General features: G+C 39.0%; 1 pseudogene; it reads right to left on the reverse strand.

Moving 5' to 3' along the window:
* The window catches only part of LOC122804557, a 108301-nt pseudogene extending 84999 nt beyond the window's left edge, over positions 1–23302 (reverse strand).
* Between the last annotated feature and the right edge of the window lie 306 nt (positions 23303–23608).

Genomic DNA, 23608 nt, shown 5'->3' on the forward strand with positions numbered 1-23608 from the left:
AAGTGCACATGCTACAAACTGAATGGCCCATTCAAAAGGTTGACTGGCTGCATGCAGTACCTGAGGAGTACATTTTCAGAAACAAAACCGATGGACACCAACTAAATGCTTGACAGGTAAGGGTGTATAGTCCACCATTTACCAGCATTCATAGTAAAATAGCTGCAAATAATGGAGGAGCTATCAACATCAGTCATGGTATACAACTACCATATGTAATGTAGTACAGACTCAATTCTTTTTAGCTTTCATGTAAGCAATACACTGATTTTGTATCACTCAGTGTTGAAAATATTACATGCAGTAAACCAAAATTATTAGGGCAAATGCACAAACCATGGTACATATCGTAAATTACCTCTTTACTTGCATCACACCTTTCCTTGCCTGCACCACAACATCAATGAAAACCAAGACAGATCCAAGAGTACATTCAGTGTTTTCTATATAAAGTGTTGTGAAGACTGCAGCCACATAGCATTGCTGTGTACTAACCAATGGACTGAACAATTTTGTCACTCTTGACAAAAACACATTAATGAACCAGTCAAACAAAAACAAATTCTTGTATGCTTTCCCAGCCCATTTACTTAAAAAACAATACAGTTGTCCAGCTTTATTTTGGCCAACAGGACAGAGTCTTTCAAATGACATATAAATTCAAGTCCACTGTGACTTAGATGAACATGGTCATACTGGTATAACTCCAGTAACCTAGAATTTATGGAGTTATGGTGAATCACAGATCCTTTGCACAGTCTCATCTGTCTACACATAAAGCTGTTATGCAGTCTTCAAATTTTATCAAAGGCCTTAATACTATGTGCACCCCTCTAATGCAGCCATTGTATTATATCAGAACAGATAATATGCAAGTTAGGCCACCATGTAAGCAGTCTGCCCAAAATTCTCTTTATTTGCCCTTTCAGATGCACAAGGGGGCATGTTGCCAGGTCATTTCCTCCCAGATGCAGTACTAGAATATCTGCTTCTTGCTCACTGTCATATTTCTCCCACAGCATTGATAGCAGACCATCCTAGCGCAAGCCTCTTTTACGACCCAGGACACCTTTATTTGCGACTGACATACCCACAGATTTTGTGCTCCAATTTCTACAGCTCTTTCTGATGCCCAGTGCACATAGGAATGGCCACATATCCATGCCTGTAGAGGTCTGTGATGGGACACCTAGACCAACACAGATGAAAGGATTAACAACCCACTACAGTCACTAAAATGCTCACAGCACAACAAATCTAAAAACACCCCAACACACACTGTACACAATACCAGCCTTCAAGCCGTATGCCTTGCTGCACTGTGCATTTTTCTTGTTCCTTCACAGTACCCACACTGAAAGAAGTGAAATGTATACTTTTAAAATGCATTAGATAATTATGCCCATGACAAATGCTGTTATACATCAAGTAGCACACTGCATTGCTACCTCGAAAAAGCACTCTGATGAGTTACGGTTATCAGATGGTGCATTTCTACACATGTAAACCATTAACTGGTGATGTCATACAAGGGTGAAAGGAAAAATCAATAACCAAAAAAAGAAAAACTCACATCAGACAAAGCCCAATGTTACACACTGCTTACTTAACAAAATGCATAGTAGTAATAATATTGATACACAGCAAACAGCCATTTATCATCAGTAGATCTGGCATGGACACTTGTCAAATACAGGTGTCCGCTATATGCAATATGTTTTCTAGTCTGACCAAGTAAATTGTTAGTAAACTATGATTGCATATGTGTACCATCAGCTATTTACAATGGACCCCATGTCATGTATGGAAAATAACAGCAAACTTCAACAGGTATTCTGTAAGCAACTTAAACATACATATGTAACATCAGCACAGACAATAACACATGCAGGTATATGTTTCCTGAAATATATGTACACAGACATATAAATAATTCTTTGGTGACCATGTAATTCTGGACATATAAAGCTGTTCAACTCACAAGTATATGCAGATATACCACAACCATCCACACAGCCTCAGACTGCTTCTGCTGTCAAGTGAAGACTATTGGAAAATCTAATATGCCTGCTGCTTTCTAATATGGGCCTGTCGGTAGTGAGCCATCAACTGCTGAATCAAATTGCACTGTAATATTCAACTGGCATAGTATCAGACATACAGCAAGTGAGAGTAGTACTTTGATCTGACCTTATACTTCACAGGCAAACACAAAACTCAAACAAACAGTATGTATTATGCATGCATTTTTATTTAGTAATACTTATATGCAGACATATTTGTATATATGCCATCGGAGACACACCCATGTATGCAGTTGCATTTGTGCAGGCACACAACTTATCCAACCAAACCAATATTGCCACACATATACAGGAAAATAAAACATGCATATGCATGAAATAACATGTGCCAGGTTACATGCCAGTTGATATACATTATGGAGAAGTGATACCAATTACTTATATATACCTCTTTTTCTGTCCCTGCAACTGTATATTGTAGAGAAAAAAAACACACACATGTCTTATGGGTCTACTGCAAAAGACTGAAAAAACAAAAGAGTGAATCTCAAAAGTCTGGAAATTCTAAATACAAAGGATAGAATTTGCCCATTGTCCATTGTTGTGTGATTGTGATAGTTGATAAACATACTTTACAGGGGGGTGTGGGGCCTGCCGGCCCCAACATGAGGGATGCAGGTTGATGTGCCCCCATAATACAAATGTGATCAATATGTTGATTTTTCAGTGTTTTGGGAATCAGGCTTTTTGTCTGTCAGTCTTCCAAGGCAGATATATATATATATATATATATATATATATATATATATATATATATATATATATCATATATATAGATATATACTTCTATATATGTACATGTATATATTTTACATATATAGTTATTGCAATAAGCACCTTTCTAATACATAAATAGTACTACACCTACAAATATTGACACATACATATATGCGCATAAGTAAGCTGAAATAAATGGAGGCAGCTAGAAAAACTCTTAGACCTATGCATTCACGAGCCTACTTTTTCAGGATTACGTATCGTACTTCTGCTATAAGTAAGGATTATATGGTCATGTGAATTTAATGGTATGTCCTTGGTGGTTTACTAAGTCTCACTGCAGTTGATGGCTGCAGAACTGAGCATGTACTTTAGCCAAGAATCCTATTCCATTGTGAACTGAAGAAATGTTTCACCCTTGGTTCTGTCCTCCAGCCAATCATTCTGCTCTGTCAGTGTTTCATCAAGCTTTAGAGTCTCTTGAAAGCGAACTAATTTCAATGGTGGTGGGGGTGCTCTGTTAGGAAAACAAAGCAATTATATCCATTGAGGTTTAAATCTGTCCTTAAATCGTTTGACACATTTACCTAACCAGCAGTACGTTTGAAATGGAAAACTTTTAATACTGGTTCCTGTTAAGTTCACCTTTTGAAATGTTAAAACTTCTTCAAATTTTAGGGTGCTCACTAAATGAGTTACTGATGAAAAAGCCATTTGATATGCAAGATATCTTTTTTATGTTGAAATTTTAAAGCGGAGGGAGACAACTATCAAGCCAAGGTGAGAGAGCTGTTTCATGTGTAAATACTTAACTGGAGACAAATAACTGTAAAGCAAAAGTGAGTCAGAAAGCATTGAATGCCAACCATACCTCTCAACCCGGAAACATCAAAAATCTGGACAAAGGCCCGTGAAAAATATGTACAACTCTGTATGCTGATTAACATAAAATTTGCATACATAATTGTTTAACCCCACCCACTCAAATTGAATTGTGGGATACCGACTTTCAAATGCAAACTGAAGAACAGACAACCAAAATATGGTCCCAGAGTCCCCATGCAGCCATTCCAATGCCCCATTACTTGGGATTTTTTGCCCCATTTACCATAAACACTGTAATGTGCATACTGCTTTACTTTTACAATGATTATTTGGATTTCATTTAAAACTTTTATTTTACATTTTATAGCACAAACACTAACAAACATCTGCTAAACAAAGCAATACAGTCTCATAATGAAAATAGACTTAGCATTAAAACTTCTCTGCCCTTGAAACTCACATTCATTGAAACATTGTAACCCACATTCAAAGAAAATGCATCTGGCCAGTGGCGGATAAAAATTACCTTTGGGTTGTTTTCAAATCAGAGGCCCCTTGCACATGAAATAAACATGTGTTCTTTGATATACCTTCCTGACTGTATTAAATTATATTCCTTGTATAATACAGCACAGTTGTTAGAGCGCATTTTAAATTTATTGTTTTGAACATTTTTCCAGTAAGCAATGAAACAAAATGCATGAAACAATAATGGCAAAACTGCCCAATTCAGAACATTTCCATCATAAACATCTACTCAAACTTCTACAATCCACCAGTAACAGTAAATTTGCACAATCTCTGCAGAAGTAAAAGTCATCTAAATAATTCCACATTAAAGAGGTCTGTATCTAATGAAGAGGTTGCTGTTAGCAAACAATTTTATATTTCATTGTTTCATCTACAAGTAAAGTGCCTGTTGCCCTTGAAGAATAAATTGCCTACGTTACATTAAAAAATGATAAGCTAGTAATATTTCAATAGGGAATGGATGGCAAACTGGTAACAGGTTCATAGTTACTAGGTATCTCTGCCAAAGGAGGTCATTCTCAGGACTGTAGCATTTACCTCCTTTAAAAGTGCAACACAGTAAAGTATCGGCAATCCATCTATATAATGTGGGAGTAGAACCCACAGCCTTCTGCAGCAAAAGCAAGTATACTACCTGTTGTGGTACTAACAATGCAGGTAGACTTTGCATAAGCAGCACTAAACTTCTCTTTCCCTGAAGAGCTGTACAGCACAAGAAATCAGGAAAAAGCCAAAATTGGTGAGGGGGACAAAGGCCCAAAACTGGGGACACATTTTAAACATTGCTTGTATAATCTTAGAAAGTTGCTAGAATAAAATATTTTGTTACCATGTGTTTCCTGAAAGACAGGAAGACTGAAACTTAAATGGCTATCATTATTTAGTGAATTCAGTTCTCACTGGTTTGCCAGAAAACCACAAATTGTATTTTTATTTAACATTTGTTTACCAGGAAAGTCCAAATTGGAATGAAGCCAATTTTCAGCAGAGAGAAATGGTCCAGACATGTCTTTGTATTGTGGTAGGAAACCGGAGCACCCAGAGGAAACTCACACAAATGCAAGGAGAACATGCAGACTCTGCACAGAAGACACATCAGGCAAGAATCGAACCACAAACCTCTTGCTCTGAGGCAACAACACTACCACTGCACCAATGCACCATCCAGATTTTAAGAAGAACAGACCAACAGTATGAGCCAAACATTCCAGACTTTCTGTGAAAATTTGTACAGTTGAAAGCTATAACTCCTTCAATCAAAAGTAGTGGTATGGGTAGAGAACTCAGGGTCTTGTACCTAAGGTACAGGGCTTGAGCCTGAGTAACCCTAACCACCAGTATATCTAACTGGGGCATTTTACACACACACACACACACACACACACACACACACACACACACACACACACACACACACACACACACACACTTACTTCAAATTCCAAAACACACCCTTCAAATTCCAACACACACCCCTACCTTCCTTCAAATAATAACTCCCACACACACACACACACACACACACACACACACACACACACACGCACACACACACCCATACCTTCCTTCAAATAATAATTCCAACTCCAACAGTAAATAACCATTCTAACATGGAAAGTAATGCAAAATAAATGCTACCTTTCTTCAAATAATAATTCCAACACATACACCCTTGCCTTCCTTCAAATAATAATTCCAACGCACCTATACCCCTTACCTTCCATTACAACACATACCTTCCTTCAAATAATAACTCCAACTCCAACAGTAAATAACCATTCCGACATGGAAAGTAATGCAAAATAAAAGCTACCTTCCTTCAAATAATAATTCCAACACACAACCCTTCAAATAATAACTCCAGCAGTAAATAACCATTCCAACATGGAAAGTAATGTAAAATAAATGCAGCGATAGTTCAAATTGCGAGCATTCAATATGTCTGAATGGCACTAGCAGCACATATTAAACATGATGGTAATGGAACGGAGTTAAAAGTGCTTTACCAGAAAGTCTGTTGCTGATGATGACCTGTTAAAACATAGAAAGTAATTCAAATTGCGAGCATTCTGTGTATACAAATGGCATCAGCAGCACATTCTAGGACCAGCTGAATGGCATTCAACAGTAAATAACCATTTCAACATCAAGATGAAAAGTAATTCAAAACTGAGTGCATTATATATATATATATATATATATATATATATATATATATATATATACACGGCAAAATAACCATTCTAGGATCGGAAACTGAATTGCATTCAACCATTCAACAGTAAATAACCATTTCAAAATCAACATGAAAAGTAATTAAAAACTACACGCATTCTATATATATGAACAGCATCAGCAGCATGTTATAGGACCAGAAACTGAATTGCAGCTAAAGTTAAAAGTGCTTTAATAGGACTGAAAACTGAATTGCAGCTAAAGTGCTTTACCTGGAGGAGCTGCAAACCTGCAGTTAACACATGTACGCTACTACTTGCTGCCCATAAAGTACAAGCAATAAGTCACAGCCCTAGAGCCCAAATTGCAGGCAGCTAAAGTTAAAAGTGCTAAAGTGCTTTACCTGGCGGATTTGCAAACCTGCAGTCAACACACGTATGCTACTACTTGCTGCCCATAAAGTTCAAGCAATAAGTCACACCCCTAGAACTCAAATCGCAGGCAGCTAAAGTTAAAAGTGCTGAAGTGCTTTACTTTGAGGAGCTGCAGACCTGCAGTCAACACACGTACACTACTACTTGCTGCCCATAAAGTACAAGCAATAAGCCACACCCCTAGAGCCCGAATTGCAGGCAGCTAAAGTGCTTTACCTGAAGGAGCTGCAGACCTGCAGTCAACACATGTATGCCACTACTTGCTGCCTGTAAAGTACAGTGAATCAGTCACACCCCTTGAGCCCTTAACCAATTCCGACAGGCTGCTCATGAAGCTGGCTTTACCGGAAATGAATAATCAAAAAATGGCTAGGAAATTTGTGAATAAAGGGGGCCACTCAGGAATTCGTGGCATCCCATTATTTGGACCTCAAAACTGGCAAATGCTGAGGAATTTGGTACAATTGAGAGGTATGATGCCAACTCCACATGGACAGTCATTGTTTGCAAAATTCAAATTCTCTTGATCACTGACATGATGAAGTACTCATATTCATGAAGTGTCCTGAGAAAGCTAAATGGGGCATGCTGAAAAATGCAGCTATTAAATAGTTATGCAGCTTAGGTGTAAATGCTACTGTTTAGTAAATGTGTTTGAAAGCTGATTAATGGGTCTTTAAATACTATTTCACAGCAGGAAACAAATAACAAATCAAGAAGGTGTCTGCATATACAGCACGTACTGGGCTCTGAGTCTTCAGACTAAATGCATTTTTAAATTACTTACATAACGATATGCATGATTAATGGTAAATGCCAGTAACAGATATAACATTTTAACAGACACCATTGCACCCCCCCTCTGTGGCCTCACACTCAAGTGTCCACTCCTGCCATACCACTTCCAGCACAACATGGCACATAAAATTAGATATCAACCTGTTACCCGCCCGGCACTTAACTGAGTTAAACAAAACTGCTAACCAAGCAGGAACCTCCTTACTCAAGTCAAGCAACTGGTAACCCTTGTCCAACCTAAAAAACAAAAAACAAAAAAAGGGGGACAGTCTTCATACTCCTACACAGCATGAAAACTCTGGAATGCCTTACTATCAAACTTAAGAGCTATAGAAGTATTCTGGCTGTCTATGGATATGTGGTGGCATTTGTGTAAATACACCTTTGTAAGGCAAAAGCATAATGTGCTTAAGGCATAAGTATTATGGACAGAAGTTACATGAGGATAAGGGGTATTACACATATGCGTACTGACATTCATAGCAATAAACATAACTGGCCCTCATCTGCATACAAAACACAGAAAGGGCCCTAAACATATGCCAGTACGCAGAAGTGTACTTGCACAGTACCCCTGCTGGGCTGCACATTAATTAGCTGACTACAGGGAAGAGAATGAACATGTACTACCATACTTTGTAATAGGAGGTAAGAATATTGACTTTACTTCAAGACAAGATTTTATTCTAGTGCTTAGAAAGACATGGTCAAACTACTGCGGGGATTGTTGAGCAAAATAATTCATGTTGGTGTCATGGAAGTGCTTGTGCATACGTGGTCAAACTACTGAATGTATCACTATGGAAAATGATCCATTTATATGTCAGTATAGTGCTTGCGCATACATGGACAAACAACTGAAAGGCTCAGTGTGGAAATTATCCTCGTATGTGTCAAGGAAGTGCTTGTGCATACACGGGCAAACAACTGAAGGGGTCGCTGGGGAAATGAATCATTTATCTGTCAGCATAGTGCTTATGTAAAATGGTCAGACTGCTGAACTGAATGGTAGGGAAAATTATTTATTTTGTGCCATTGCAGTGCTGAATAAGGAGAAGTTCATGGTCAGCTGTCTGTCTGGTGCCAGGATCCACCATATCACACAAGCACTCAAGCCTTTCAAAAGGAGGGTGGCCTAATGGTTAAAGTGTTTGCCTTAAAAACACAAGGTGCAGGGTTTGAGCCTCACAAGGGATAATTGGCTAGGCTTAAAATAGCTCACAAGGGCAGTTAGCGTAGCACTAATCTATTAACCTATTAACAGGTACTGTTATGACTCTGTCAGAGTCCATGTTAGTGTTAATGACCAGACATGTACCTTGTCTGGATTACATGATGACAGACACGAATGACCTGTCAGACTACATGTCTCATGCAGGTATCTTCCTAGCCCTAAGCAGTACTGTACCTTCAATTAAGATAATGCCTCAATACAAAGAGAAAATATCTGACTTCAGTACTTGGCTTTGTTTCTGGTATCATTGTAAGGGGATACAGTATCTGCCAGCATGTCATGACATGAATGGCTGACCTTGATGCTTTGCCAGAGATGGTGTTCCTCTGTCACCTCTGGGATTTCCTCTACTGGCTAAGGCTCTTGCTACTACCATAGTGCCTTTTGTAGGCAGTGTCTCAAGGCATAATTCCTGATGTAAAAACTCCATCTAAAAACAACCTCAAGGTTATAGTGCTAAACGCTAGGAGTCTTAACATGAAACTGCACTCGCTGGGCATTTGTGCAGTCACAGAGACCTGGTTCAAGGCTGTGGACAGAACACCAGCCATACCGGGTAACACCTGCTTCCACATGTTCGGATCACAAACTGAGGACATGAAAACTAAATGAGGTGGTGTAGCAATATTCATTAGAGATAAATACACCCTCCAGATTGGTTGAATAGTAGGATTCCCTGAAGATAGTTCAGGTGCAATTAACTGTTGGTAGGACACCTGTTCAAGTCAATGCCACCGACAGGACCCCCGCCATGAATCCGCACACCCACTCTGTCTATTGTGATCTACTTGAGTCTATCAAGACAGATCCAAACACCAGGGTGTTGGGCAACTTTAACTAGCCATCCATTGACTGGGTAAATTACTTGTAGTGTAACTCATTTGACCAAAGGTTCCTGGACTTCATTAACTCCAATGCCCTGGAGCAGCTGGTTGACACCCCCACAAAGTGTGCCAACATCCAGAATCTTGTGCTTACCAATATGGAGAGTAGTGTAGCCCCCACACTGTGAGGTCTTCCTCAGTGAGATCTGATCACAAATCTGTATAATTCTAAGTAAGTATCACACCTGCCCCCCCCCCCCCCCCCCAGCAGCTACTAAACTGAAAAACTTCTCCAAAACAGACTATAAGCTCTCACAGGAGAGAATAAACAGCTTTACTGCACCTCACCCCTCTGATGGGACCGGCAGCTATGCCAAGGTCTATACCAAGGCTTTATACAAACACCTGTTTAACTGCATTGAACTGGCCATACTGATAGGACCAAAACAAGCTCCCCAAGGAAGAGCAAGCCTGCCTGGTGGACTACTGCCATTAACAGGCTTTAAAATAAGAGGAAGAAATGACTGTCTAACAGTAAGAGGAAACAAGCCCATAAACTGGAAACACTCCCTCCTCTGCTTACACCTGCAAATAAGGTGTCTTTCAAAGTCCTCTAAGGCAAAGTACAATTTCAAATTAGTTTCTTCAACTAAGGAATAGCCTAACGCATTCCTTAGTTACATCCCTAACCTAAAAGGATAGGCCCAGATTTGTGACAAATTGATAGTTAATGATGCCACATATACTGAGCCTGTGGACACAGCTAACCTATTAGCTGACCGGTTCTGTGAAAACTTCACTCTCCTGCTCCCACCACATGTACCCCATAACAGCCCCACCACCTGTCCTCTACCTTGTATCTCTAAAGAGCAGGTCATACACACCATCAGTAAGGTAAAAAAAAAACAAACATTGATGATACCTGATAACATCCCCGATTGTGTCCTACATGAGCTCAAACAAGAATTAGGAACACCACTGGGTACTCTTTTCTATCATACTGAAAGCACTGGCTTCATCACAACTGAATGGACAGCCACCAATAACCCCTTGCACAAGGGTCGTGCTTCCACTGACTCTGCGAACTATATACCTATCACCTTGATTAGCGTTATCTGCAAGGCAATAGAGAGAATCATCATGGAACTTATCATCAAAGATATAGTTAATCTTCACACACCTGACCCTACTCAGTTATGGATTTGTCAAAGGGAGATCATGCCTGTTAAACCTGGTGCACTGCCTTGAGACAGTCCAAGGTCCTGGACAAGAGAAAATCTGTGCATACAGCCTACCTAGACATAGACAGGGCTTTTGACACTATCCCCCACTCAAGCATCATTAACAAACTCACCCAGCTAGGTGTCAACCCTTATAGTGTTAGACGGGTTACTAACTATCTCACTGACAGCACCCATACAGTCAGACTAGGGGCATCCACCACCAAGAGCAGACCTGTAGCCAGTGGTGTTCCACAGGGATCAATCCTGGGATCTCTACTGTTTGGAATCTATTTCTCCAAAGTAGATGGTAAAACTAAAGGCCTGTGGCTTACAAACTTTGTCTATGACTGCAAATTGGATGCGGTCATTGACTCTCCAAACAATGTCAACATCCTACAAGATGATCTTACACAAACAAACAATAGGTGCCAAACTCATGGCCTTAAACTCAATGCCAAAAAACGTATCATCATTGCTTTCTGTTAGTGTTATGTTCATGCTGACTACAGCCTCAATAACGACACCCTAAGTAGGCACTCACAGCAACCTTACCTTTGATCAGCTTGTGTCTACCATGATAAAAAGGGCATTCTAGATTGCTCATCTCATAAGTAAGGGCATTGCATCCAGAAAAAAAAAACAAGTTATATCCGCAATGTACTCTTCCCTCATCAGGTCAAGAATTGAGTACAACTCCCCTTTTGGTATGTACCTGACCAAGCACCTGCCATAATTAATGATACCACAAAGGTTGCTCACACAGAAAATTCCAGGTTTTAGGCATCTGTCCTCTGTGGATCAGCTGAACTCACTGTCACTTTATCCCATGTCATCCAGACTACTCAGAGATGATCTGTGTCTTGCATATAAAACAATCTTTCACCCTGCTTTATTGGAATTGCTGCATATCCACCATTGAAATAGTATACAGGTTACTTGCTTTAAAGAACTTAGCCTGTTATGTTACATTAATAGAACCTGACGGAGGGATAGATTCATCTCACAGAGCTTATCCCAACTTTGGAATGGACTCACACTTCATGTCAAACAGAATACCTCACTGGTCCTATTCAAACACTATCTGGACGATTGGAAGGGTAACAGTAAATTGACCGTGGGGGGTTTCAAGTGTGTCCATCTTGGATAGGGGTAACTGGTGCTTATTGTGGAAATAAGGGTATAACTTGACTAGGCTTTCTAGGGCCTTATGGCCACTTGCCTAGTACCTTCCTATGATCCAAAGATCCTATGTAGCTTCACCTTTTCCATATCTGTAATAGCACCAATTCTGCAGCTGAAGGGCATTTCATAGGTTCACAGGACGATATTAGGCAAATGGCCTGGAGGTCGTTATAATCCGAGCTAAGAATTTTGCCCATGTTCCCACATAGTCAGTACCGGTTTCTCCTGTCCACCAGGAAGACAGGTAGGATCCCAGAGGTGTATTTTATGTTTCCTATCGAGTTGTCCTTGTTCATCTTAAAGAGAGTTAGTGAGGTATTCTGCTTAACATGGACAGGAGTCTATTCCACAGATGGGGATATATCGAATACAAAGGTAGAAAATATTTTCTTTAGCCACATATTACTTAACTTGCAATTACTGAAATACTCTAAGTGAACAATATCCATATTTAGACTTTAGATGTGATCTTACCTTCGATTAAGGGAGCAGTTTTAATGATAGCAATGTTCAAGTATTGAAATCTGCTACGTTTCCTCTACCCTACATATTAGCTGTTTTCATTAGAAGCCATATCAAAATTACTGAATCATGAACAACTAAAAAATTATAAAATTTATTGTGCCTGTATGAATGGCAGTATAATCCTTTTATCAGAAAGATTAACAATTTAAATGTAATACACCACAAACATTTCATTTTTGGCTAGTTTGCCTGTTTGTCTGCTTGTTTGCCTGTTCGATCATTTGTTTGTTTAATAATTTATGCTGTAATTTTAGAAAGGACAGCTGGGTTGTGACTCATTTTCAGTGGAGGTCAGGGAGGGAAGAGATCTGGCATATACACATATCCAGTAGCTTCAGACTGGATAAAATGTCTAATCAAAATAAAAATGGAATGGACAAACACTAGAAAAAATCTGAAATTCACTCTGTCATTCCTACAAAACCAACACTTTATAATACAACCTGCAAGTGCTTCTGTATCTTTACATACAGACTTAAAAGCATTTAGAGATGGGCAAATTAGCTGTTAATGAGTTTTTTCTCATTGCAGCTAATGTCTCTGAATCACAAATATCCACATTCTGGAAACAATGTATTTTTACTGCAGCCATTATTGTAAGTCTCTGGGTTCTTTCTAAACTCCCAGAAAAAGTCTATCACTGGCTTTTAGAGCAAAATTCTGTTATAGAATGTGATCTTACAGGCCTCATTATGGTTTAACATGTTATTATGAGCAAACTGTGATTGTCACAGAAGTTCAGAAGTTCTGTAGCTCATTAGATGAGTGTTCATCGTCGGAGTGAAAGAAGCTCAAAGCCTCAGGAAAGTCCTTCTAGGAGTTGGCTACCAACTACTAAAGGGTCATATGCCATCACCCAAAACAATTCATCCACCAGGCTTTTCAATGTCAACAGGATATCAGCCGTTCTGATTCTTCAAGGAGGTGCATTCCATGTCATTTTTAGTTTGTACTCAAAGCAGTCCTTGAAGCCAGTACATTAGCAAATACACTGTTATTCCTTGTCCCAAATAAATGATGCGTAAACTCAAACCCCATATTAGCTACCATGATGTCATTTTGTTAACATTTCTACATGACAATCAGGTGACCCATGGCTAGTCTATATGTAACATAAAAAAAGAAAAGCACTACAGCCTTTTCTTACTAGTCAAAAATAAAATCTACCAAGCTTGATACTACTGTATCCTTTCCAGCTTTTGATTCTGTAAAGTGTTGCACATACAAATGGCTATGCAGTACTCAGTGTTTGGTATTATCACAGATTTATTAATAGAAATGATTAATCTTTCCAATGTGCGCACATACAAATGGCTGTGCAGTACTCAGTGTTTGGTATTATCACAGATTTAAGTGTTTGGTATTATCACAGATTTATTAATAGAAATGATTAATCTTTCCAATGTGCTTGAAGTCATGGCAATAGAAAATGATAACCAACAGAAACAAATGACCAACTTGTGCTACGTAAACATCTCACCAAACAAATAAACCAGAGTAATATAATCCAAAAACGTAGAATGACAAAGTGACACCATGCTCTCAGCATAAAACGAATAGTTCTTTATTTTAAAACAGCATAAGTGCTTTCACAGTGGATATTATAAGAAAACATTGGTCCATTATAACAACTAATAATCTTAGGAAAATAGTGGGAGAACAACCTAACCTTATATTTAAGAAGAAATGATCTTTAAAGCAGATGCTATGTTAACCAAAACAGTTTATTGATGGTAAAACTATTAGGAATAAAACAGATTCCATTTATAAAGGAATTAGACCATGTCATTTTTGTAAATCCTGCAGATATATTGACACTACTGCTATGTGTACACATCCAGATCAGGGTAAGACGTATGTGTGTTTGATGTTCAAGACACGTGTGCATCATCTCATGTGGTTTACCTAGTGTGCTGTGTTGTACTGCCTGCACGAAGTTATATGTAGGCAAGACTGACAAACAGTTGAAGGAACATATAGCAGAACATTTAAGACATATACATAACGGTACTGAGTGTAGTGTTCTTTCTAAGCATGTGAAGTTTACCTCACACGCACATTGTTTTAAGTTTCAAGTCATAGGACAGGTAGCAGTTGCTAAGAGGTTGGGTGATGTTAGGAATGCCACTGAAAGTTTAGAGAGCAAGTGGATAGCCAGATTAAGGGCTGATTATGGTTCAGGACTAAATTATGAAGTTCCCCTTAAACCTCTGTTACAGACACGTTCACTATTTAGATGAATTTTATTTTTATTTATGTGTATTAGTTGTTTTAAGGTTTATTTTTCTTTAAAAAAATTTTTTTACACTGATTGCTAGTATTTTTTAATACCTAATTGTTTAACTGGTTGCTTTGCTAGTTGAATTTCTATATAGATTGCTGTGTGTGTGACTGCATTTTTATACTGACGTCTGAAGAAGCTGTGAAAGCACTTATGTTGTTTTAAAATAAAGGACTGTTCATTTTATGCTGAGAGACTGGTGTCATCTCATCATTCTACTTTTATTGTATAAAAAAATGATAAGTTTGCATCACATTTAAAGTATCTGTTGGTAACTATTGCTATGCCCCTGATCATGTAACCTTGCAAGAACTGTTTAAAGCCAGTCTTATGAATGACTTGCAAAAGATATTTGAGTCAGTGCATGTGCTTCTGTTTGTCGAATGCTAATAGAAGCCACTAGTAAAGGATAAGATTAACAACTTAAACTCTATAACTTATTTTTGGTAGACTTCTGCAAGAATACAGCCTTGTGCTTACAACAATGGACACTGTATCATGGTGTTAGTCCCTCAGAAAAGTGATATGTACCACAAGGCATCATAGAAAACGATGGAAGTCTGCATCACATAGGATCACCCAAGACCAACAATTCAAATGATAGATGCTAGAAAACCAAAAAGAGTGTTCCTGGTAAAGCAGACAAAAGTAGCACTGATCATTAAAATCACCACAAGCAGTGACTACAGTGTCCTGCATACAGAGAGACACAAATTTATAAAAACATCATGATTTGCAAGCATAAATGAGAGCAATGTGGAAGAAAGATGGCCAGAATGTTCCAATAGCAGTAGGAGCCATGGGTCTTATAATAAAGAGTCTACAATCCCATTTAAATATGCTAACAATCAATGTAATTCCATACGAATTGCAGAAGGAATAATGACTGGGCACACTGCGTGTGCTGCAAAGAACATTTTGGGCTGACATCAAAGAGTGAAACCAAACTATCTTCAGGAACTTTGATCATACTTTGCTTTAGGAATGGGGTCATTTCCCATCACGGTATTAGAAACCATAAAGATTTGGAAAAATCAGCAGGGATACAAATTCAACGGGGGATATTCCAGGGTAACTCTTTGTCACCGCCTATATAGTGTCTTGTCTTTAACACATTATACTGATAACTAAACAGCTTAGGTCATGGCTACAACTTGTCTCCCAGAAAACAACAAAGTGTAAAGACTTCTCAAGTTCACTTTGTAAATGTTGTAAAACTGTATTGCTCATCAGATGAGGAATTGAAAGCACAACTGCAAGGAGTCTAAACTTTTTCAGTGGAAAATAAGCCTGCAGATGGCACAAAAAAACTGTATAAGGTTGCAAGGCAAAGACAAATAGATAAATAAGGTAGTCATACACTCTTCATAAGGGATGTCTGCAACAATCTGCTTGCCAATCCACAGGAAATCAAAATGCAGCTAGAAGGAGTACTTTCAACAGATTATGAATGAAGAAAACCCCACAGAAGCTGTACTCTCCTAGACACAGCCTATGATGAGAGAAAATGAGGAGCCCACCCTAGAAGAAGTAAGAACAGCACTATGGAAAATACGCATACTTGTGTCAGTGTTTAAGAACAACGGGCACATTTACTACTGTGGTCAGTACAGAGGTATCCAAATCTTGTCACATTGCATGAAAGTTCTGAAGAGGGTGATTGATAAACACACATGCAGAGCAGTTGAAATTAAGATGGGAGATGAGCATTTCAGATTCAGATCAGGATGCAGCACACCTGACCCAATGTTTGCAGGGAGACAGATAGTTGAGAAGAAGCTAGTGATGAGGAAGGAGTCCAAATGGGGATTCCTAAACTTGGAGAAAACATATGATAATGCTCCAAGAAAGCTGATTTGGTCAGTCCTGCAGTGGTTCAAAGTCCCAGAAACATAGATGAAATTAGTGCAATAAGGACCCAATGTCTCAAGAATGAACATTGTTCGGTCTCATAGAGTGGTTCTCAGTGGGAGTGAGTGTGCAACAGAGTTCAGCTCTGAGCCCACTGCTGTTCATGATGATAGACTACATTAGCAAACAGGTTGAAGGGGGCAGATCAACAAATTTACTGTATGCAGATGAAGTGACATTACAGGCAGACTCTGAGCAAAAAGTTTAGCAAAGGCTAGGAGAATGCAAAACTGAAAGCACATGGAATGAAATTGTGTACAGATAAGACAGATGTAATGGCAGCAGATAGAGAGAAGTTCAGGAGAAGTTGAGAACTGAGACAGAAAGGAAAATAATGGAACAGGTTAACAGCTCCAAGTACCTGTCAGGAGTGGTTAAGGGGATGGGAATTCGGAATGAAGAGGTCAAAGCTAGAATCAGAGGGGTTGTAGCCATCTTGCACAGAGTGATAAGTGTTGTGTACTACAAACAAATGCTACAGAAGCTGAAAAGTAAGTTGTGCAAAACAGTTATATGACCAGTACTACTATATGGCACAGAAACCTAGGCAGTAAAGGTACAGCAGATGAGGAAGCTGGAGGTAATGGAGATGGGAGGTAGGATGCACACTGTGGGATAGATGAAGAAATGAGGACATAAGGATAAAAGCCAGAGTAACTATGATTGCAGAAAAGGTCAAATAGAATACAGTAGATGACAGTGGTTCAGGCACATGTCCATAAAAGGAGAAGACAATGTAGTGAAGAAGTCATTTGGGACAGACAAGAAGAAGACAAGAGAAAATGAGGGCATCCAGCAAAGAGCTGGATGGATTGCGCAATAGAAGAACTGCGGCAGTCAGTCATGTGTGTCGAAGAGGGCAGGAGAGCGACATTGAATTGAGAGATATGGCAACAGTTGGCATGACACCCCGAGCCCATATAGAAAATTGGTAAAAAGGGGATTGGTTATGATGATTTGTTATCATTGCTCTTACTGCATTTATTCTTCCTGACAAGTGTTTTATTTTTAGTTCTTTGTGTTAATTTTCATCTTATTTTGTTTTTCTGCAGATTCCTGTCAATAGTCTCATCTGAATTCTTGAAGATTTCCAGAAATAATTTCCAGAAATAAAAAAATGTGGTGCAATCTCTTCTTCAGCAATTTCCTTTACTCTAGCCATGACCTATTTATGCCACCAGTGTCCATTCTGATACCTTTCTAAAACTGTAAATACATTGACAGCTTTGCCAGCCACTGCATGCACACTGTGTGCTACAGGAATGCAGCTATTCCATATGCATATATCATAAATCCTTCTAGATAGACTGTTTCTAGTTCTTGTCTTACACTTCCTGCAATTTTTTTCATTACTGTAGTAAATAATCTTGGCATAACCTGCTAAGCATGTCCAGATGCTCTACTCACTTTAACTTCTGCTGATGACCTTATCTTAGGCAACCATTTCCTTTGTAATGCAATTGCTACTCTCCTCTTATGTCCACCCCCCCCCACCCCCAGTGATGTGGTTTGCTACTACTTTTAAGCAGATGTTCTATTTTTAATGTGTTTATTTCCCTAACATTCTGTTTTGTTTATTTATTTTTTTTATATTTTCTTCCTCTCTTAGTTCTTGTAATGAAGCTTACGTCCCCTCCTAGCTTCCTGTCCCCCCATTGCATCCCACCTTGGTGGGTTTTGAATTTTGTAAAATGTTAGGCCGGCCAAGAAATGTTTCTCCTAAGAGAACTTGCTAAAATGGCCATTTGATGGATGGAGCTTTCGACAATTACCATTCAGCAAAGAGGTATTCGACTAAAAGGTTTTTCACTGAAATGATACAGACCACCATCTATAGCTCTCAACTGTCCCTGATTTTACAGAATGTGGCAAATGTCTGACCTGTTCCTCTTAAAAATTATTGATTTCCTGGTACATCACTTTAAGAGTAGAGTTCATCAGTAATGCCAGACATTATAGTTTCATACTCTGTGTTGCTCATGAAAGGCATATTAATGCAAACCCGTTCTTCTACTAACTTTATAAGTGAATTGCAGTAATACTTAAAATTGTTCCTGATTTGGGGCCTTGGTCCCCCCCTTTGCTTCTGACTTTGCACAGAATTTTTGTGGATAACACTATTTCTTCACTATTGCAGTTACATAGTAATCTGACTGGAATGTGCTTCAGCAAATCATGAAACTGTGTCTATACATCTATAGCTGTATATCTGTATCTATATGTATCTGTATTCCGGTACACATGGAAACAGTGTTATGCAATACACTGGCAAGTTTACCTTGTTGTGCAGGACAGTGCACTTGCAGACCCTCTTTTCATGCAGTGGTGGGTGTGCTGTACTCTACTCTATTGGCTATTACTGACATTGTGTTCCCGTACTGACACACAGGTGGTTGGTCTCTGGCCTGCTGCCATACCCAGCTGATCCCTCAGGCTTTTGCATGACATCAAAAAGTCAACTACCTCTGTCAACCACTTCCATTTTGTGGCTTCTCACTGTATGCTGTGATGTCCAGTGCCTATTACTTTTCATAAAGTGTCATCCATCTATATATATATATATATATATATATATATATATATATATATTTATATATATATATCTGTATATATATATATATATTTTTTTTATACTGCCCTCCACAATTTACATATGTATACTTTCACTATCTGTCTGTGTCTCTGTTCCATGTTCATCCGTCTGCTCTTGCTACCTGCTTTTCTCCCACCATCTTACCAACTGCCATCCCTTATGACCTTCCCTTTCACCCTTCTATTTTTTAAAGGAAAAAAGGAAGCTATATCCCACAAAAATAAATACCCTTCCACTTCTCACCATTCAAGCTTAGGGTTACGCTGTTGTGTTTATCTTGACTTGATGTTCTACCTTTTCCTACTTTCCTATTTCCCACTTCCTCACACTTATATGGGAAACACCACTGGACCTTTGCTATGCTATCTGCATTTGTTTACTTGCTGTCATGTCAATTCTACAAGCTCTTTTTGTGGCTCTGTGCTACTAGCTGCAGTGATGTGCCACTGTATTATGTATGACAGCATTTATTGCACTGGGCATGTTAGGTTTATCTTCTCCAGTATATCATTCAAGTGACCCATGCACTCTGTTGTAATGCAGCTCCAAACAAGATACTATAGTCTTGTTCTTCATGTTGTCACTGTGATTCGGCTATATTATGTTGTCCTTTGCTCAGCATTCAGACACTATCCCTTTATGCTATAGCTATAATTAGCTCACTGGTGCTTTGAGCAATGAGCTTCTCTAAAAGTAGTGCTATGCAGGTGAACTCTTGTTGTCTTATCCTAGCCAGTATCCCTTCATACTACCTATCACCTAAACTAAACTAAGACCATTCCTACTACCACCTTTCCTGCACTTTATAAATTGCTGACACCTTCTGTCTGACTCTGTGAACAACTCAATTGAGAAAAAAAATAAGAAAAACACGCTAACCAGGGAGTACAGCATGTTTCAGTTTTTAATTTTGGATGAGCGCTTTGGTTGCAGAAGTATTCATTTCTTTAGATCTGAAGTTAATACTTCATTGACAAAAGCGTTTATCCAAAAGTAAAAACAGAGATGTGCTGTACTCCCTGGTAGCGTGTTTTTCTATGATTCCATGAACAACTGGGCCCCAAAACCTTATTTGACTTTAATATACATCTATTTTAATTGCTTTGTTGTTTTCGATTAATAAATTCATGAAAGTTTAATTTCAAAATTGTTATACACACAAGAAAAAATCAGTAGTTTCTTATTTAAAGACTTAACTGAAAGGCAATGCAAGGTTTAGAATAAACTTTAAACCTTAAACAATCTACATTTTGTAGCCGAGTGCCCACAGCTTGCAAAAGGTCTTGATTTATCTCTTAAAACACGGTTTTTATGCAGCGATGCAAAGTACGATTTAAAACAGGCAACAAATAAACAACACTAATTAGTTAATATATAATACTTTTAACCTTTCATTGTACAATATAAGCACATTGCAGCATTTGGTATTGATTTCAAGTTATTAGTGTGTGTGTTCGTATGTGTGTGTGTGTGTTTGGGGGGGGGGGTATATGTGTGTTTGTTATTAAGCTGTATAATAACTAAACAAGTATAGTACATAAACACACACACAGCCTCCTCTGCATTCACACACACAGACATTCTGCTTTCACACAGGCACTGTTCGTTCTCTCGTGCATCGCTAACTCTCTCACACACATACAGTCTCTTCGGCAGTCGCACACACATTCTGCCTTCACGCACGCATTCACGAACCCGCATGCAATCAGAACGAGAAACACTCACACACACACATACACACACACACACCACAACACGCCTGGGATACCACTCGACTATAGAGATTTTCGCAGGAACGCCCGGATTTATGGCTCAGATTTGTTCACTCCATTTTGCATATTGGTGCTGTTTGCTGGCAAATTGGGGGCAAAAGTTGCAAGTTAGAAAAGTATAGGCAGTAATCCTCATTAAGGGACCCTAAAAAAAGGACTTCGCTGTAATAAGATGATCGGCATTGTAAACGATTGGCTTATTATAGTTACATCTGTATCCCGCATCTGTTATTTGCAGTGGCAGAGTCACACTTGAAGTTTTAGTTAAGAAGTTGTTGAAAGTTAAGAAGTAAAAATACAAAAAAAAAAATCAGGCTAAACAGATGACCAGACGTATGACACACATCCCGTTTCTCTAGGGATGCCACCTTTTCAAATACCCAAAGTGGGACATTTTTTGTGGAAATTTGTGTTTTTTCAGAACAGACATAACCCACGGCCGGTGCAAAGGACATAACTTCACTGTTTTTGCCAAATAAAAGCTTATTCTTGTAGCATATGCGTTGTTTATGCTATTTCATATAATATTTAGGTGTTTCAGATACAAAATAACTGTTATGTGAAACTATTAAAAGAAAACTTAGTAAATATGTTTTGTATTAAAATCTCAGGACATCTGCCATTTTTTAGATTTTTTTCGCAGGACAAAACTGCCCAAATTGGGACTGTCCCTCACAAAGTGGGACAGGTGGTAACCCTCAGTTTCTCAAACACACAGACACACGCAGACATCCTGCTTTCACACGCGCACTATTCCTTTTACCACGCATCGGGCAACTCTCTCACATAAACTCACCGGCACAGTCTGTTCAGCAATCAAACACACACAGATACAATACTTTCACGCACGCACGGTTCATTCTCTCCTGCATCGCTCACTCTCGGACACACATACACACACACACACACACACACACACGCAGTGTCTTCTGCATTCATGCACTCAAGACGTTCATCGTTAACTCTGTCATACACACACTTGCACAGTCTCTTCTGCATTCAGACACGCACTGCTCATTCATCGTTAACTCGTCTACGAACCCACACGCAATGACTCCTCTATGAACCCACATGCAATCAGAACGAGAAACACACTCATACACAGACACACATCAAAATACGCCGGACATACCACTCAACTGTACAGATAGCCGTAGGAACGTCCTGATTTATGGATGCTATGCTTCATTCCGTTTTTGCACATAGGTGCTGTTTTCTGGCAAATTGGGGGCAAAAGTTGCAAGTTAAAAAAAGTGTTATGATCCAGCATCATAGCCCTCAGCAAGAGCCCCTCCAAAAACAAAAAAAGGGACTTCAGTGTAATAAGCTGACCGATACATTGTAAGCGATCGGCTTGTTAGAGTTACATCTATATCCCGCAGCTCTTAGTTGCAGTGGCAGATGCAAACTAGAAGTTTTGCTGAAACGGAAAAAAATATATGTATACATATCTATATTATGGATGTGCCTTTTTGTGGCACACTAAACATATGGCCAGATGCACGACCCAGACCCCCGTTTCTCATACACACAAACACACGCACACTATTTATTTTGTCATGCATTGGCAACTTGGCAACTCTCTCTCATAGATTCACAGGCACAGTCTGTTCAGCATTCACACACACATTCTGCATTCACAAACGCACTATTAATTATCCCAAGCATTGCCTAATCTCTCTCATATACATGCATACAATAAAGCCTTTTCTGCATTCACGCACACATCCTACTTTCACGCATTCATTCTTTCCTGCATTGCTCACTCTCTCTCTCATACACGCAAACGCAGCCTTTTCTACATTCACATAGCCATACATACTGCTTTCAGGCACGCATTCACTCGCACACATGCAGGCAGAAACACTCATACACATACATGCACACACTATAGCAGGGTGATTGGAGACCGTTATTTAACAGCATGGATTTGAGTAAGAACGTATAGTAGAACAAAGCCAGGAAAATATCTAATGATAGCCTTGCAGCACAATGTTAAGGAAGAAGAGAACAAAAGTAGAAAATACGTAATAATAATTTTGCGGCAGAACTGTGGGCAGAAATTTGTATGTAGTCTACTTACCGAAACACTTATAGCAACTAATGTATATTTCCAAGGGACTTTGCCTGCAGATTCCTGGGGGAAACACTTGATCTGTTTTTAATCCAAAAGGAAACAGTGATGAAATAGATTTCCACAAGAAGTTATGCAGTACTTTATAATAGCCGATAAATGGGCCGGTTTATATAATGTCGATGTCACAGTGTGGGAGGATCACCAGGAGAGGGAACTACTGATTTGACTGTGCCGAAGCTACGTCACGAAGGCGGAGACCAATTCCACCTGAAAAAATGTGATACTAAAGAACGGGGGATGGGCTTTCCTGCCCTACGCTAGGGGAAGTAAGGAATGTAGAACTAACTTCTTGTCAAACCCTTAACTACGTAGCTGCTTATCTGAATGTGCTATAATACTCCAAAAATGCTTCCAGCATAGCA

The sequence above is a fragment of the Protopterus annectens genome, chromosome 6.part0 (assembly GCF_019279795.1).
Source record: "Protopterus annectens isolate FY-2018-M chromosome 6.part0, PAN1.0, whole genome shotgun sequence".
In the NCBI taxonomy this organism is placed as follows: domain Eukaryota; kingdom Metazoa; phylum Chordata; order Ceratodontiformes; family Protopteridae; genus Protopterus; species Protopterus annectens.